The sequence below is a fragment of the Mustela nivalis genome (genome assembly GCF_964662115.1).
Source record: "Mustela nivalis genome assembly, chromosome: 1".
NCBI classification, from domain to species: domain Eukaryota; kingdom Metazoa; phylum Chordata; class Mammalia; order Carnivora; family Mustelidae; genus Mustela; species Mustela nivalis.
In genome coordinates this window covers 34,157,033-34,176,752 of record NC_139020.1, presented here as the reverse complement: position 1 = coordinate 34,176,752, position 19,720 = coordinate 34,157,033, and the positions used below count along the sequence as shown (strand labels likewise).

At 36.0% G+C, this 19,720-nt stretch overlaps 1 pseudogene across 1 annotated transcript in view; it reads left to right on the top strand.

Annotated features, from left to right (window-relative positions):
• LOC309841751 (tubulin beta-4B chain-like) overlaps positions 1 to 19,720 on the top strand; it is a 130,838-nt pseudogene that overhangs the window by 85,704 nt on the left and 25,414 nt on the right. The window contains exon 3 of the transcript in view: positions 13,664 to 13,742. The product of the transcript in view is annotated as a tubulin beta-4B chain-like (transcript). The remainder of the gene's footprint in view (positions 1 to 13,663; positions 13,743 to 19,720) is intronic.

The following is a 19,720-nucleotide window of genomic DNA, read 5'->3' as shown; positions in this document are numbered from 1 at the left end:
GGACAGGGGAGAGGTTATGTTCTATGGCTAATGCTGTGAAATGTGTAAGCCTAATGACTCATAGACCTGTACCCCTGGGGCAAGTAAATACATTATATGTTAAAAATAATTTTTAAAAAGATGTTTTTAAAAGCAAGGGGTAAGTTGTCTTTCCTCAGTGCATGTGGAGAATGTTCTACTGAAATAAAAGTAATCAGGGATGAAATAACTATGACATATCTTTAAATTCCTACATTATATATCTATATATCTATTAAAAAAATAGAAAACTTCTTCCCTCATTTGTCCCAGTCTCTATTTCCCAGTCATTCCATAATTAATCTCTCCAGGATGATTAAAAGTTTTAATACCTATCCCCTTTGTGAAACATGCATCCTTACTATCATGAAAGAGGGTGACATTGGTATATTTTTCAAAGTCTGGGTTATACAGTCCGATTTATGAGCATTTGAATACATAGGGAAGAATACTGCTGGCATTGGAAATTGGATGACTTATCTGTGATACATACGAGATAGAATTAAGACTAAGAGTAGATTGCATGCGAGAGATCAGTGAAGAAGAAAAATCCGGGATGATTCTCAAGTTTTTGTCTCAAGTGAATAACTGAGTGAGTGGGTAGTGATTTCATAAATTTAACTAAAGAACATAATCAGAGGAACTGCTTAAAAGGTTAGACAGGTGATAGTGAATTCAGTAAATATTTGTTGGTGTAAACGGATAAATGAATTGAAGGTACATCACTGAAATGAAAAGATGATGGAGAAGTTAATTTAAAAATGGAACCAGCTAAATCAATTATTTCAAGGTTACCTGACACACTTGAAGCAAAATTATTTTGGTGCTGTTCATTAACTGGGCAATGGGTAGGACAAATGGAAAATACAGACATATGTGCATGGGAGTGTAGAAACAGAAACATCATTCTAAAAATCTCTGAAAATTGATTACACAGTACATTTAGGACATCTGCATAATTCTGTTTCATGTAATCTACCATTGTAATCTTTATCAATTAAGATTGGTTATTCGTTTTTTTTTGTTTGTTTGTTTGTTTGTTTTTTAAATACCCTGTCTGATATTGTGTTAAAAAAAACCATTATAGTCCTTCATAAACTTGATGTATACTCTCTTTGGCTTAATTGCACAAGGTGTGTTTTATCCATTAACTATTGAAGACTACTTAAATTCATGGCTAAAATTATCACAATTGTTTTTCCGATTTTAATTCAATTTTTCCTGTATTCTAAAATATAAGTAGATCTCTGGCTTAGATAATAAAGATAATTCCTGATTTTATTTCCCTGGACATATTTCCACAGCCAATAGTAACATTCTTGCTGACATACTCATATCGTCTATCTCTGTCCCAGAGGTGATGAGGAGATCTGACAGATAGAGACGCATCAGCAGCCATGCCAACTGGCTGCCAACTTGGACATATGTACAGAGCAGAGAGCGTGCTAAAGTTCCCAGTGCAGAGAGCCAAGAGCCCACTGACATTCACCAATGACTGAAGGATGTGTCAATATCACTACAGCATAGTCAAGTTTGGAGTGAACCATGTTAAAGGTTTGGAAAGGAGAAGATGACCACCTGGGTAGGGCACCACTCTGCTATGTATATGTGCCTCATTTGGCAACCATTTTGCATGTCTGCTGCTGGGCTTCCATCTGTCGAATCTCAATGTAATGTCAGAGATAAAAACTGAAGACTCCATGGCTTCAAAATGCATTTTTCTGCTGGCTGCCTGAAGACTGTCCAGGGACATAAAATTTAGAAACCAGTCCCTGCTGACTAACCCTCTTATATGATATGTATACTTTAATTTCACTCTGTAGAGTGTTTATGTAATCTAATCAATACATAACTTCAGAAAGAGCTTTGCAAATTTAAAGATACAAAAGGGAGAGAACATAGTCCTTCATGTTATCATAGAATCAAATCACATATAACTGAGTTAAATTGTGAAATATTTTCCTTTTTTCCTATTGAACATGTACCTAGAGAAATATAGGAATATCTGGAATGCAATTTAACTCGTACTATATGTATAAATTATAACTGAATCACAATATCTAATATTTTTCACAATAAATAAATGTTGGACTTTGAAAATATGTTATCAATTCAGTTTAACTAAAATTCCCCAAATTCATCTATAATAGCATCTTTGCTAAATTTAACTATATTTAGTTGTTGCTCTCATTGAAAGAACTAATTAACTAATTTTTATAAATTTATTTGTTAGAGAGAGAGAGAGAGAGCACAGGCAGAGCAGTAGGCAGAGGCAGAGAAAGAAGCAGGCTCCCTGCAAAGCAAGGAGCCCAATGTGGGACTCGATCCCAGGATGCTGGGATCATGACCTGAGCCAAAGGCAGCTGCTTAACCAACTGAGCCACCCAGGCATCCCCAGAACTAATTAATTAAAAATACATTAATAATTCTGGTCAATTTTATTTTTCCCCCTTATAATTTAAAAATGTTTTTATTTTTCTTCCCCATATAAATGTAAACATATAAATATAAACATTTTCTCTTTACTTCAGGTGCACTCCAGAAGTATTTAAGTGTATCTTTTCTGTGTATGAGAAATGGTAATATAGTTAATCATAAATTGAGAGAAATTGAAAAACCAAAGGGGCCTTTAGAATAATGGCAATGGACATTCCAGGATATCTTGGCTAGACTTGTACAAGCTGGTCTTCCAGGTAAATATAGCTTACCTTCAGGTAAAAATATCTCTACCTTCAGAACTTATAGAGTTGGAAGCTCTAATGTTATTCTTTTTTTCCAAAAAAATTTTTTATTTATTTGACAGAGAGATCACAAGTAGGCAGAGAGGCAGGTAGAGATAGAGGGGAAAGCAGGCTCCCCGCTGAGCAGAGAGCCTGATGTAGGGCTTGATCCCAGGACCCTGAAATCATGACCTGAGCTGAAGGCAGAGGCTTAACCCACTGAGCCACCCAGGTGCCCCTCTAATGCTATTTTCTAACAGAACAACTGATCTGCTTCCATTGATGAATGTGTATGTGTGTATTTCAAAGCTTATAGTGTTTTCTCATTACTAAAAATATATTTTTTAAAAAACTAAATTAAAAATTGAAAATTAAAAAATATATTTTTAGGTATTTCGATCAATTCACTGGAGGGTAACCTGAAATGAGTCCTATCCTGGGCCATTACCTCCTTTTGAATGTGGGTCAAAACTATGAATTTATCTAGCCAATAAAATATGGCAAAGGTAATGGGATATTACTCTTATGATTATCTTAACATTATATAAGATTCAGTCTTAGTAGACTTGCCTGCTAGCCTTGAGAAAACAAACAGTTCTGTTCTGAACTGACTATAGATGAGAGTACTTAAAAATGAGCAACAGAGATCCTCTAGGAACTGAGAATAGCCCCCAGTCAATAGTTAGCAAAAAAAAAAAAAAAAAAAAGTGGGGGTTGGGAGAACACTTCAGTGCTATAAGCACAAGGAAAAGAATTCTGCAAATAACCTGAATGAGCTTGGTGGTAGATTCTTCTCCAGTCAAGCCTTCAGATGAGAACAGAGCCCAGCTAACACCATGACTGACTCTTGTGAGAATCTGAGCAGAGACTCTAGCTCACCTGTGCCCGGACTCAGCTCACAGAAACTGTCAGATGACAAATGTGTGTTGTTTTAAGTTGCTAAATTGTAGGGCGCCTGGGTGGCTCAGTGGGTTGGGCCACTACCTTCGACTCGGGTCGTGGTCTCAGGGTCCTGGGATCGAGTCCCGCATCAGGCTCTCTGCTCAGTGGGGAGCCTGCTTCTTCCTCTCTCTCTCTCTGCCTGCCTGTCTGCCTACTTGTGATCTCTGTCTGTCAAATTAAATAAATAAAATCTTAAAAAAAAAAAAAAAAGGTTGCTAAATTGTAGTCATTAGTTTCACAGCAATAGAAGTCCAAAATAGATTTACACACAATGCTCTAGAACTCATATCTCAATAAATGGTCTGGAATTGTCCTAGTTGGCTAGAGCTACCATAACAAAGTGCCACAAACTGGGTGGCTTAAACAGTGAAATTATACTGTTTCACTGTTCTGGGGCTATAAGTCCAAGATCAAGGTGTCAGCAGGGTTCCTTCTGAGAGCTATGGGGATGACCTATTCCATATGCCTCTTTGAGCTTCTGGCGACTTGCTGGAAATTTTTGGCATTCCCTGGCTTATAGTAGCACCATCCCAATTCCTGCTTTCACATTTACATGGTGTTTTACCTGTGTGTGTGTGTGTGTCTGTGTTCACATTTCCCCCTTTTTATAAGGACACTAGTCATATTAGATTAGAGACCCATTCTATTCTAGTATAACCTGATATTAACTAATTATATCTGCAGTGATGGTGTTTCTAAACACAATTGTATTCTATGGAAATGGGAGTTAACAATTTCAACTTATAAATTTAAAGGTACACTGTTGAAGTCATAACAGGTGTTTGGCTCTCACTATAAAAGGGACTTCTAAGAAAGGAAGAGAACACTGCCATTTTAATTTAAGGTGTCATTTCTTCAAAATAATGAGCTCTCCTTTCATCGCTCACTTAGTCTGTCATGGCTAGAAGAGAGGGGGGACCAAAAGCATTCACATATCCATTTCTTTTTTAAATGTATTTCTTTGAAGGCTTGGTTTTCACGGTGACAGGAGCCATGAAAATACATTACATTAAAAAGCCATGATATCAGCTTCACTCATTAAAATACAGAACAAGTACTTGTCTTGGCTTATATAATTTGGTGCCCCAAAATAGTCAGACTTTGAAGACTGTTTGAAAAGTTTGTGAATTACCAGTCTTTCTTTAGTGGTAACTTATTTTCTATCATATTTTAAGGACAGAAAGCATGAAAATGTATTTAATATACCTAAGTTTGAAGAGATCATACACTTTCAAATGATGAAGATTTTAAATAGTGAAGAGAATTGTATGCTACAGAAAGTAGCTGTTAGCCAATTAAGCATCCTCTACCTGTGAAGTGCTCCAGTAAGCAGTTATCATAGATCACTTCATTATCTATATAGCAGTCATAAGAAGTAGATTTTAATATCTCCATTGTGTTAATAAAGAAACTGAGGAAAAAGAATAAACAATGTGTCCAAAGTCACACAGTGGGAGAATACGAGACCAGAAATTTTAATCAAAGTCAAAAATTTCAAAATTCTTAGAAACCACTATTACCCACCATCACTTCATTATACAGGTAAACAGTATTAATGAACACTTGTGTCATTCATAGATTCCCTTAAATGGCACCACTGAACTCAAGGAGAAAGCATATTGAAGCTGACAGGAGAAGAGTGCTGGCCTTATTCAACTTCCAAAATGTTTCCTCAGCCAGCATTCTAGACACTTAAATTATCTCCCCGAAGTACAGTTGGATGAGTATCGGATACCAAAAAAAGTTTTTAAGAGGTCAGCATGACACTAAAATGAAAGGCAGAAGCCTAAAATTGTATTATGTGTCTCTGATCCGTATACCTCAAGACTTCTACTCTGGTCCTCTGTTTTTTCTATTTCACACTATTTAACTGTCTCTCCTGTATTGTTTTCTATGTATCATAAATTATTACTTGATCTGAGACTGGCATGTTTATGGTTGTATGTGGGGCCCTTATCTAAAAATATATCATGGGATATAAGAGTGATTCAACTCATGCTCTCAAGCTGCAGAAATACCCAACATTACTAGAAGTTATTACTTGGGAAGGGTTTCCACAATTTTGTATCTATAGCCCTGTAATCAAATGACCAGATCTATTTCCTTCATCAGCACAGCATGACCTGATGAGCAGCAATCTTTCCCTCTCTATTTCTCAGCTTAGGCTATGATTAATTAGATTGGTTTCAAAACCTGTTGTGTCTTTCCTCTGTGCCCTGCCTGAATATTGGCACAATATGATTCCAGTGGGTTGCATTATTTCCATTTTATCTTACATACTTGAACTTCAGGCCACTTAAACTCAACATGTAAATTTCTGTAATATTAAATGTAAGTGAACATTTTAAGACAAAAGCCTTAGTATTAAGGAAAGGGACTATGTAATTGTTCCTAAATTACGATGAGGCATGTTGACACAAAGATATTACAAATAACATAAAATATAGAAAATTTAGATGAGTCTCAGTTAGTATATAATCAATGCATTTGGCCTACTATAGATATAGATATAGATCTTATCATGTTTTTGTAATATCAACTCTAATCTCCAATCAGCAGAACTAAAAATGGGGTGATTTTCTATGATTACATTTCCAAATTAAAGTGCTACATAAATTGAAAGGAAACCTGTTCATTCAAAAAACATGTATTTAGTACCTATTGTATGGTAGTTATGCTTAGAAGAGCTTATCAGGAAATAGATAGGAAAGCTATAAACTTTACTGCTAAAGAAAATGTTATCTAACTAAAGTAACTTCCCTCTAATAGTTCTGCCCCAGACTTGCCAGTATATTTAAATGCTTCACTTGGTTCTTAAGATTACCATTTACTCTATGTCTTTTTGCCAATATCTAAAGGTTATTGATATTTTTTCATTATTTTTAATGAATGAAAATAATCTAGGTCTAGTTTACACTGAACTTAACATATAACTGTTTTGTTTACATAGTTTGAAATTCATAAAACTTCAGGAACAATCCACTTCTTCCAGAATAGAATGTCTAAAATTTTAGCCTCAGTAGTGAAAGGAAAGGCTCATACTCAGTGTTATTTCTATCAATGACAGAAAATGATTATTTAATTCCTATTAGCCATTTGTGATTTCAATTCAACAGCAGTGAAGAATATTCTTCTGGGGTGTCTGGGTGGCTCAGTGGGTTAAAGCCTCTGCCTTCAGCTCAGATCATGATCCCAGGGTCCTGGGATCAAGGACCCCCCCCCCCCACATCGGGCTCTCTGCTCAGCAGGGAACTTGTTTCCTACTCTCTCTCTGCCTGCCTCTCTGCCTACTTGTGATCTCTCTCTGTCAAATAAATACATAAAATCTTTTTAAAAAGAAAAAAAAAGAATATTCTTCTGAGAGCTAGTTGCTAGGTGTATTTTTGCATTAACACTTTCAAAGAAGTCCTGGTGTTCACAGATACAGATTTGGTGGTACATCTGCTTTGTTATCTTTTCATTCTGCTTGCTCTCCCACTGCAGTTTTTCCTCTACACTTTAGCTGGTGTATGGTATGTGTGTGTGTGTGTGTGTGTGTGTGTGTGTGTGTGTGTGTGTGTATGTGTGTGGAGAAAATTTAAAAGTTTCCAAAGTATGAAATATGTAAATTGTTATAGTTTTGCTCTTCTAGCAAGAGCTGTTTTAATATTTTTTGTACTATTTCTTGATCTGAGTATTATTACATAATTACTTTTTAGATATTTTTTCATATTTGTTAAATATGTGATCATTATTTTCTATTACCTTTCTCTGTAATATTTTAAACATTTGTATGTAATCAGCAACATAAAGAATCATAAGGATTGAGGAGTTATGATTTCAAAGATAAATGTTGCCTATTTACCTTAAAAAATGTATTAAAAAATACATGGCATCTTTCAAATAGATAAGTTTACATATAATGAGATAAACTCATTCCAGTTTTCATAACTTTAGACATCTTACTCATATTTAAATTGTATACTTTTTGCAAAGTAAGATGTTTCTATTTTGAATGTTTATTTTTGTGACCTTTTATATGTAACTGTGAAATTGTCATTTGAGTCTATTGCAACCAGCTGTAGTAAACAGAAACAATACAATAACATTAAATGAAGATGCTCAAGTTTTACATAATGAGTGAGTAACAATTGATGATGGAACAGTGAGCATGATTAACTAAGAACAGAGACTAAAATACAAAGAATAATGGTGTTATCCTTCCATGTCACTCAAAATTGCAAAATAAATTCACTTAGACCATCCCATTACTAGTCATGGAAGCATTGCAATGTTTTCCTACAGAATATAGACAATATGATACAATCAGCTCTTCTCAGAAACAATAACCATAGAGTCTCCATATTGTTTTGTGTTGGCAAAGAGCTATTCTTGTTTAAATTTTGAAATTTAAAATGTTTCCCTTCTTCCTCAGATTATTTTTAAGCTGAAAAAAAGTAGATGAAGAATACAGTAGCAGATATTAAAATCATTTACTTTTAGAACTTAAAATTGCCTAATAGCTTCCCTTTTAGTTTTTGGAGTATCATGCAAATTTAATAATTAAGTTTTTTAATATCCTAAATGGAATTAGCAATTTGAAAGCATTACAAATATCATCAACAATGCAATTACGTTTTACTGGGAATATTGGGGTGCTTCATTTTTTAACTAGAAAAAATAAAAAACAAGACTGCTCTTTAAGAATTGATACTAGTATGCTTGTGAGAATCATAAGTATAACCACTCTGTCTTAATTATTCATTTCTAACAAGAACATAGACCTTTTTTTAAAAAAAAAAAAAGTCTGAAGAAATGTTTCAAAAGCCCACCAAAAAGTAATGTGTGACTTCCCCCTGCTGGCTTAGCTGAATAATAAAATTAAGAAGACCCCTGTGAGAATTTCTTAAGACAGTAAAATCCTAGTAATTTAGAGAGAGTAATTTATCTTCAAAAGATAAGTTATACAACATCTACCAGTAGCAACAACATTCATTTATCTACTGAGTGTGCAGACCCAGCAGCATTCGTACACATTTCCAGCTGCACACATTCACTACCAATTGGATCCAAAAACATATTAATCCCTTAACCCAAGACTATACACAGCGTACACACAGGCACATAGCACATATACGCACAGACACACTCTGAAATCCGTCTTTTCCCTAGTGCCAGTTTGGGGTTTTGCTTTCTTCTCCCTGGAATTCTGCAATCCTCTCTAGTCCTTGCCAACATGGGCGGGTTTCCAGGTTCCATCCTCTGCCTGCTGTCTGTTGGACCTTGTAACTGAGCATGTTCCTAGAACCTCATGTGCAACACCACTGAGAAACTAGTTCAGTATTAAATTATATATTTTAAATCGCTTAATTATTGTTGCATCTTATTAAAATTAAAAATAACCCAATCTGATGAACCAAAAATAATAGATGCATATTTTATATTACTTTGAATAAAATTTGCATGTTAATCAGCTAATTGCTAAATGTCAAGAAATAACTTTTCCTATTGCCTCCTCTCCCCCTGCGTTGCAGTGGGTATAAAATAAAGATGACCCAAATTAGAAATACAAGATTTTGAGTTACACATTAAGAATTAACAGCTCTGAATAGAGCACAGTTATTTGGGCTTAATACTTTCTAAAGTCACTGCACATGAATGTACTTTTTCTAGAACTGTTTAAGCCAAGCCTGTACAGCAAATTAGTTCCTACATTTGGCAAATGTATCAAAGGGTCTATTATCAATAAATAAAATCTGTTAAGGGGTTATCAAGTCTAGATGTTGAGACCATTGATATAATCAAGTACTTTCCATTCTGTGAATGTAATCCTGATAAGTAAATAATAAGCTTGTTACCAGCTTAGTAACTGGTCTTCTCATGATTAAGATTACATTTTAGGGGCACCTGGGTGGTTCAGCGGGTTAAGCCTCCGCCTTCAGCTCAGGTCATGATCTCAGGGTCCTGGAATGGAGACCCTTGTCTGGCTCTCTGCTCAGCAGGGAACCTGCTACCGACCCACCCCCACCCCCGCCTCTCTGCCTGCTTGTGATCTCTCTCTGTCAAATAAATAAGTAAAATCTTTATATATAAAAAAAAGATTACATTTTATATCAATCCGGCCATAAAGTAAAAATGCACTAGGTGATTACTGTTATAGGTCGATTGTATTCCCTCAAAAATACGTTTAAAGTCCTAACTCCCAGTACCTGTGACTGTGACTTTATTTGGAAATAAGGTCTTTGCAGATGCAATTAAGTTAAGATAAGGTCACAGTGAATTAAGATGTGCCCTGCCTGAGTCAGTGGTCCTGATGTCCTTATGAGAAAAGAAGAAACACACACCTACATAAGGGAAAACACCATGTAAAGACAAGACAGAGACTGACATGATATGTCAACAAACCAAGGGATGCCAATGATTGCCAGGAACTGCCAAATGCTAGGAGAAAAGTATAAAACAAATTCACCCTCTGAAACTTCAGTAGGAATCAGTTCTGCCAGCATCTTGTTTCAAGCCTTATGGATTTCAAAACTGCTAAAAATACACTTCTGTTGTCTTAAATCATCCAGTTTGTGGCATTCTGTGATAGCAATCCTAGGAAACTAATACAGCTATGTGATATAATGAATATATTAATATATAGGCCAGGCACTGAGTGGGTTTTTGAGCCCACAGCATGTAGTAAGACCTTAGTCTTTTCCTGAAGGGCACTTCAGGGAACCGATGACAAAGAAGTGAACCAGCCATTACAATTCGGCATGAAACTAACTGCGAAAGGTGTTACATGAGCATGTAGGAAGAGCCTTAACAGAGTCTTACAGAGTCAGACTGATAGTTCCAAAGAATATGACATTTCAACTAAGATCTAAAGGACAGATAGAGTAAACCAAGAAATATTAGAGACAAAGTAGGGATGGAGATGTGAAGAAATGCTGAAATTATTCCAAGCAGAAGCAAAAACATATGGAAAAACTTAAGAGAAGAAAACAAGCCATATGAAAAGTGTGTTAAATTTCCAAAACCCCTAAATTTATGTGTTAATGTGTTAAATTTCCAAAACTCATTCAGTGCAAAAAAAAAATCACATAAATTATTTGTACCCAATCTTATTAGGAGCAAGATTTCTTTTTATTTACATGTTTTGAGTTAATAAGATAGTTCCCCAATAACAAGATGCAATCTCTCCTACAGAAGAATTCCTCGGAACAACATATTCATCAAATGACTGATCCTTTTTACTCAAGGTATTTTCTGAAAGTGAAACCCTAAGTCCACAGTTACTTAAACAAATATTCTATTACCACCTCTTTACTATTCCCAAAGTCTTTTTGAAAGTGCTTTTAAATTATTTCCACCTTTAAAATTGCCCAAACCTCAGAGGCACTTGTTCTATATTATAAACAGACTGTCTAAAAATACTCAAACTTGATTAATCAGTAAAGAAAGCATTTTCTTTTATAGTCCAAAGTGCAAGAGAGCATGTGAAATCAGTGTAGCTAATAGAAGAATTCAGATGAAAAACTACTCTGAATCTCAGAGGTTATATAAGCAGAGTATCAAGATATACTAGTTACTATGGTAACCTCACTTTTTAATTAGTACAGTAAATAGTATTACAAATCTTGAATAATCTGTTAACAAGTTAAGGTTAACCATAGAATTAAACTATGACTATCTCTTTCTTAAAAATATGAGAGAGAAAATTAGTGACCAATATTTTTCAGAAGAAAGGTACAAGTATTTCCACAAATGTAGAATTGCTTTATTTAGAGTACTGATTTAGAACTCAAGATATTATAAATATCAAAGTGATTTATTATTGAAAACTGTTTAAATGCAAAATTGTTATTCTTCCCTTTTCTGACCACTCAAATGCATACCTGCCCATATTATTTGTCCATAATAATTTTAGATAATTTTTTAAGGATATCTTACACACACACACACACACACACACACAGGTTTTTGTCAGTGAACTATAAAAATATTCCATGAGTAAACAGGTAGATCTACTTTAAGATCTCAGGAATTCTTTCATCACTTCAGCATGTGACTTCCTTCTGGGAAGCTACTTGTTTTTAGACTCTGAATCTCTAAGAGAGAATAGGGAGGGAATGAGCCCTGGGTCAAAAGGAAGTGTACTTAAGCCCAAAGTTCAAGTCTAACCCATTTGTCATCAGCACTTTGCACAACTAAATCTATTATCTAAACATTCAAAGAGTATTTAAACAAGTGAAACTAAAAGATAGCAGTATCTTTATCCAACCAGTCAGCAGTATCTTTATCCAACCAAATAAAAAATTGGAAATGTTAGTGACTATTATATAACCATTGCATATCCAACATTATGCATAATAGGTATTTTCAATTCTGTTCAGAAAGACAACTCTTTAAGTATTCAGTAAGCTGGATATTTTTGTCCATTTTTCAGTATTAGTGGTTGAGAATCTTTTAAGGCATAATACACTCATGCAACTCTCAATTACCTGCTTTATATTCTCACAATTGCTTTCCCCAGATCTTTAAAGATGGGCTTGTTTAAGCTTCCATTTATAGGATCAGTTTCTGACACATTACTCTTTCTGAAATACTTACCCCTTAGTATTAGTTACTATTAATTGAACAATTGGTATGGGCCAAGTGATTTACTTAAATATCACATTACATATCAGATGAATAAATAACATTACCTTTTTATTTTTACATCTGTGGAAATTGAAACCTAGAGATGTTAAGTTACTTGATTTAATGAGCACAGCTATTAAACGTTGAAAGCCAGTTAAAACCTAGAACTTCTTGGGCTCAAAGCCAAGACCCTTAAACTCTATGCCAACTGTTCTCCAATTTTAGATGCATTCTTAAAATGCAAATTGTTGAGTCCGGCCCCTAAAGCTTCTAATTCAATGTTTTTACTTTTCTAATATGTTGTCAGATGAGGTAGATGCTGTTGATCCTAGACCACACTTTAAAACCACTACAGTATCTTAATTCTATCCTTTCCACATACACTCCCCCCCACACACACATACGCATGCACAACATTGTATAACAATTGTCCTCGGCGCCCAGGTGGCTAAGAATGTGAAGTGATCAACTCTCGATTTTGGTTCAGATCATGATTTCAGGATTGTGAGATGAGTCCTGCAATAGCCTCTGAGCTGAGCACAAAATTTCCTTGAGATTCTCTCTCCCCCTCTCCCTCTGCCCCTTCCCCCCTCATTTGTGTGTGTGCTCTCTAATCAATTAATTAAATATTTCTTAAAAAGAAAAAAATGGTCTTTAATCCCAACTATACCTCTGAATCATGGAGGAAGATTACCAAAATAAGAAACATATCCATACCTGGATCTGTACTAGACAAATTACATTCAGATATCTGGGTATAGTGTCTGGATATGTTATTTTTAAAAGCCACCCAGGATATTCTAATGGAGAGCTAGGAGTGAGAACAACTTAGAAATAGTGAAAAGAGCACAGACTTTGTCATTTAAACTTTGAGTTTGGATTTCAAGCCTGTGTGCTTCCATACTGTGACCTTGAGAACAACATTGACAGTTACCTATTAAATCCGGATGCCAACTAGGGTTAGTAATACTGTAAAGATTAAGTGAAATTAATATACAGTGTATGGTCTAGATTAAATGCTTGATAAGTATTTTATACTACTAAGTTAACTACAAGGGAAATAGGTCACATTTACCTGGGTTATTTCCTCCCTCAAACCCCCACTTTCATCTGGTGAGACTTAGAATAAAGCCTTGTTCCCTGACACAGGGGTAATGGCCTTGACTGGGGATCAAAACATCTATATCTTTCTCCCATATGTCTTACTAGTGTGCTCTAAACTCCCAGAGCCAAAATGATAACGCTCAAATTCTCAAAGTTTTAGCACTTTCGGCCCTCTCTGCTCACTTCATCCTCTACAGTCCCAGACCCTAGAACAGGATAACACTAAGCCTTTTCTCTTTTGTTCTGACCTATTGCCCTTTTTGTTTCTTTAGCACACTATTCTAAAGCTCGACCCATGCCTAGCTCTTGCCAGTCTCCTTTAGGAAGTCTCTGTAGCCTTATGGACCACAGGTAAGGGGAAAACACTGCAGTATCCTAAATTCTACCCTCCTCCCCCCCAACAGGGAGTCCCACCTAACTCCTGATTCACTTCTGCAATCTCCCTCTGTCTCCTTGCATCAACTGCCAGCATCAGCATCTCTGAGAATCAACACTTGGAATATTGAACTCACTGAACCTATGCTTACAGAGCCAATGTCAGCCTCTTGGGCCTCACTGAGCTAGTTTTGCTAGCCTCTGCCATACCCTAAGGAAAAAGAGTCATCTAAATTCCAGACTCACTTTCTTCACTGTCATTCCTGGGTTTCCAGCATTTCAATTAATGAAATTGGATGTTATCCTACTCATCATTAATGATGAACTTGACTATATAGGCTGGAGCTACATAATGCATAGATAGAAAACATAAAGTTTTTCAGTAATTTAAATAAATAAAATGTTCCAACACCTAAATGCACTCATTTAATGACCACTCATTGAATGCCTGCTGTGTACCAAATATGCTCCATGTGTTGAAGAAACAGGGCAAAATCAGACACGCACACACACGCACACACACACAAATCCTTTCCCCATGGAGTTTATACTTTAGCAAAGAATACAAATAATAGGGAAAAAACATGTAAAAGTTATAGAATGTGAAAAGTAGAGATAAGGAGAACAAGAAAAAAGAAATGGTTACTTTTGGGGGTGGGGGTGGGGGACTCCAAGGAAGTCCTCACTGCTAAAGTGGCATTTGAGTAAAGATCAGAGGGAAATAAGAAAGAAGCCATGAGGCTGTTTGGGGCTGGGGAGTATTCCAGGCAGGAACAAGGAGTATATTTGGCTAGAAGGAAGTGAGACTAGTCTTTATGGAGCAAGAGAGGATGTTGTCAACGTGTAGTAAGGTCAGAGAGAAAGTTGAGTTTTAGGTCACAGAGTCTTTCAGGAGCTATTTTAGGCAAGTTGGTGTTTACTGTGACATGGAAAGCTATGGGACACTTGGTCAGAGAAGGGGCATAAATGGGATCAACATAACAGAATCAACCCTGTCACCAGATGAAGAACAGATTACAAGAAGCCAAGTGCGGAAACAGGGTAACCAGATGAGAGATTACACTGGCCTGGAAAGTTATAATGGAAAGGATGAAAAACAGTTTCTGAATATGTGTTAAAGGTAGAGAGGAAGAATATTCTAGTAAACAAACTATGTGGTCTAGAGGACAAAGAAGGACTCTGAAGATTTGAGACCTGAGCCCCTGCATGATAGGGTTGTCATTTATGAAGGTGGAAGAGACTTGCAGAGAAACAGGCTTGAGAGAGAAAAAATCAGGCTTTAATGCTGGATAGAGTGAACTGAGATATCAACTAAGTTACCACATAAAAGCTACTGGCTAAATGATAATGGTGTTCAAGGTAGAGGCCCTGGAGTACAGATTAAATGTGGATGCCTCACTGTGGGACAGTAGATGAGATCCTGGGGGAGTGATGATGGGAAAGGAATCCTCTAACTGAGACCTGAGTCCCTCTGGTGGTTAGGAAGGAAGGCAAAGGTGTATCTTGTCCTAAAAGCCAAAGAAAATGTTTTCAGGCAGAAGGCATTGCCAATGGTGCCAAACTCTGCCAATAGGTAATGTATTGGCCACTGAACTTAGCATCACAGAGGTTAATACAGAACATAAGTGGTTTTGTCAGAGAGGTGGGAGCAAAAGCCCAAGTTGGAGTGGGTTTATACATTTTAAATAAGGTTGCATTCTCGATTTTGTTTCGATTTCTAAGGAGGTCAGACATTGTTGGGCACCAATATTACAATTATAAGCAAGATCTCTCAAAGTGTTCATCATCTAGAGAAAAACATTTGTTAAGTAAACAGTTTTAAATTTCTTCATTAAATACAAAAATAGAGGGATAGATACAGTGTCTCTGGAGTGATGAAATGAGAACACCCAGCTCTTTGCTTTCCATTTTTTTTTTCTTTCCATGTAAGGAGTTTTTAATATGTGCTGTTTCTGTATGTGACAGGAAGACAGCATAACCTACCAAGGAGAAGCAGTAACAGGGCACACAGCATTCGAATTCCTTAAAGGCTTCTGATTCTAGCACAAATACTACATCATCTCCTTATCAGCAAATTAAGGTTATACAGCTTAGGAAATGTTTGCATTAACATCTCATTAATGTTGAGCCCAAAATAAAACATAATCTTCCTGGTTATATCCAGGGCCAAACCTAAGCCCACTGACACGAAACTGATCTAACTCTGGGCAGGCTTTGTCAACCAACCCCCCTCCTTGTCTTGATTATTTGTTTTTCTCTCAGCAAACAGAACTCTCCCTGACAGCCCTTAAGAGGTTCCTAAGCGTAAGTGGAATCAGTGACTGGGATTTTCTTTCAAGAAAGTATTGCCTCCAGCAAGGACATCCCTCAAAATGGTTCAGATCCTCCCTCTGTAGGAATCCCTCACTTTTCAACTCTCTAGCTGTCTTTCCTGATAGGGGGCCAGAGGAAGGTTAATTGGTAATTTCTCTTTGAATATGAAGCCTATTTAGCTAATTACTTGGTTTTTTGATGTTATTTTTAGAAGACTGGTTTAGAGAAATTATTTTAGAGGTTCTTTTCCTTCAATTTACTTTCAGATGTATTTTTAAACTTAAAGGCAAATAAAATAGTCTGATTTAATTCCAAATATTATAATTAAGTGGATGAGCCCATTATAAGTCTGAAAAGATTAGACCCTCCTTTTATAGAAGGAAATGAAATAACTCTTTATAAATCTTATTAAAGGTTCATGACTAAGAAGTAGGAAACGGGCTGTAAAATATCAATGTAAAAATTTTGAATCTTGTATCTAACAGAAGTTCAATTGAACTCAACTAAATATCACTTCCACACAGTAACCTTCTCTGATCACACCTTCTGTGTTATGTCACCTCCACTTATTGTACAGCAAGCACACTGATTCTTTCCCACATTTAACCTGTATCATAACATACAATTATTTTTGGCTTCCTAAACTTCCTTATTACTTATTTTTCCCATTAGAACATTAGCTTCCTAAAATCAGAGATGACGTTTTTCTTTTTTTTCCCTTATAATTCAAACACTTCTCCCAATTCTTGGAAAGTGTTGAGAATTTAATACATATTTGTTTGAGCAAATGTAAGAATAACTACCCAACCAACTACCCAAGTGGGTAACTCGCAAGTTACACTTAGAAGTAGTGTAAACTATTTTTACACTTAGAAATAGTGCAAACTATTATTTAGTGTAAACTAAAACAGTGGCTTTCAATTTATTTTACATGACGCGCAGTAAGATGTACATTTTGCATTGGCATAATTTATTACTTTGTTTTAATGATTTTTATAAGCTCTATTTAACTAAGATTTAGGAGATTTGGGATTTTTTTAAAGCCTATTCTCAATTTTTCTTTCAGTAGACATTTACTATAATTTGTTATAATTTGTAACAAATATTACATTTGTTAGATAATGACTTAAATAATTTCACTTTTTTAAAAAGGTATTTATTTATTTTGAGAGAGAGAGAGAGCATGCACACATGTGAGCATGGGGAGGGGCAGAGGGAGAGAATCTCAAACAGACTCCCTGCTGAGCATAGAACCAGACTTCAGGTTCTATCCCATGATCCCGGAGATCATGACCCAAGATCATGACAAGAGTCAGTCAGTCAACTGACTGAGCCACCCAGGCACTCTTAAACAATTTTACTTTTCATTTTAGTTGTTTATTATTTATTTACATTGCTCTTTTTTTTTTTTTTAATTTTTCTGGTTGGTCCAAGTTGTATTATTATTCCTTTTCCTGTTGTGAGTCTGCAAGTCCTATCATACTTTTCCTTCCATTAATGGCTACCTTCACTCTCTCTGTTCACTCTTCATTCACCAGACTTCATTCTTCACTAACATTTACAAATCGGAAAACTGGGATGCCGGGGTGGTTCAGTCAATTAAGCATCTGCTTTCAGCTCAGGTCATGATCCCAAGGTCTTGGGATGGAGCCTTGCATTGGGCTCCATGCTCAGCAAGGAGCCTTCTTCTCCCTCTGCCTGCCACTCCCACTGCTTGTGCTCTCTCTCTCTCTCTCTCTCTCTGAGAAGTAAATAAAATCTTTTTTAAAAAATTAAAATGGGGTGGGGGCACCTGGGTGATCATTGAAGCCTCTGCCTTTAGCTCAGGTCATGGTCTTAGGGTCTGATCGAGCCCCACTTCAGGTTCTCTGCTCAGCAGGGAGCCTGCTTCCCTCTCTCTGCCTGCCTCTCTGCCTACTTGTGATCTCTCTCTCTGTGTCAAATAAATAAATAAAATCTTTTAAAAAAATAAAATAGGAAAACTCTTTTTCCCAAACAGATATACTGTATTCTTTCCTAAGACACTCAGCTTCCATCCCCTATTTCCACAGTACTCTCCATATGAAAGTTTTAAAATACTGTACTTCTCCTATATTCTCCTTTACTGCCAGATGAGACCCCTGGAATAATTTCCTAGTCTTCCACTACCCTGCCTACAATTCTTAGGGTTTGCTGGGATATTCTAAAACTAAAAGTACCAAAATAATCATCAGAATTCCCTTCCTTATATGTCCCTTCTATCTTAACTACACTTAATGGGACACAACACATATAAATTGAGTCTAGATTCATCTTTTTAAGTTCTGTGAAGCTACAGGTACCTATAGAATTTTCTACCGATTCTTTGCAGTTTCATTATTTACAATATTAGCCACAACGTCCTAAATTGATCACATTACTCACAAAAGGCTACAACCCTTTGCTTCAGTTTTAGCTCCTATAGAACCTTGCCTCACCCTAGAGAAGAGCATGCCCTCCGCCCTACACATTCACTGGAAGAAAGTCAGATTAAAACACTGAGTTCAGCATCACATCGCAGGTCTTCTAGGGCTACTGGGAACATCTAACCAAAGATATCTCTTTATCTTGGTCCCATGACTGCGCCAGAAGGTGACTCCATATATTCATTCCCTCAAAAGACCTCTACAGAACTCAGAACAGTTTCCATCCTCCAGGTGGGCTCAATGTTTACCTTGGATTTTAGGTTCAGCACCACACACCAACTTTCCCATTCAGTCTGCCTCATCTTCTAGCCATTCCACTTCATAGCATAGCTTCTAACCTTCTCTTCCAGGTTTACACTACTGCATATTCATCTGTGATCTGCCACTGACTTTCCCCAAATCAAAGAATTATAAAAGATACAATTTTAAATAATCTTTAAAAAAAAAGAAACAGACAAAACATTTCTAGCTTGATAAGTCAGCCATCTAGTTTAAATAAAATTTAAAAAGGTAATAAATTCAGAGACCATATTCTACATCTTTCCAATGGTTAAGAGGATATACACAATCTCCAAACTGATTTTAAGAATTATTTAATATCAGTTGTCTTCAACTATGTGAAAATAATCCAGGGACCTTTTTATTTTTCAACAAAAAAGTATACAAATTAGTGGAGTCTTATATACATAGTCCTCTCTGGATTTTTAGACTTTTCTGTTCTCTGGAGGAAGCCTGAAGGGTCTTTAAAAATGAAACAAAAAATAAAATAAAATAACACAAATAAAATCAAACAAAAAACCAGAGCATGGGGATCTTAGACAATGGTTCTCAACTTTTGCTATAAAGTAAAATGATCCCAAATAATTAAATACTAATACCCCACCTCAGTAGTTTTGAAAATTCCCCAGGTGGTATGCAGCCAAGTAGAAGGACTATTGCTGTATGCAGTGAAACAAAGATATTTAAAAAAAAGGACAAAAAAAAAAAAAGAAGAAGAAGGATGCCCAACCTTGAGGGAGAGGGCAACAGGAAAGCAAAACAAATAAAAATCATCAATAAGGTAGAAAGCAAATGGTCATTCAAAGTAACCTCAGATCTAACTGTTGGGAGGTCATATTTAAATTCCTAGACATAGAATTCTTAAGAGGAATTTTTTGAGGGACCTTGCCTATATCACTTAGGAATTACACTGGAGGG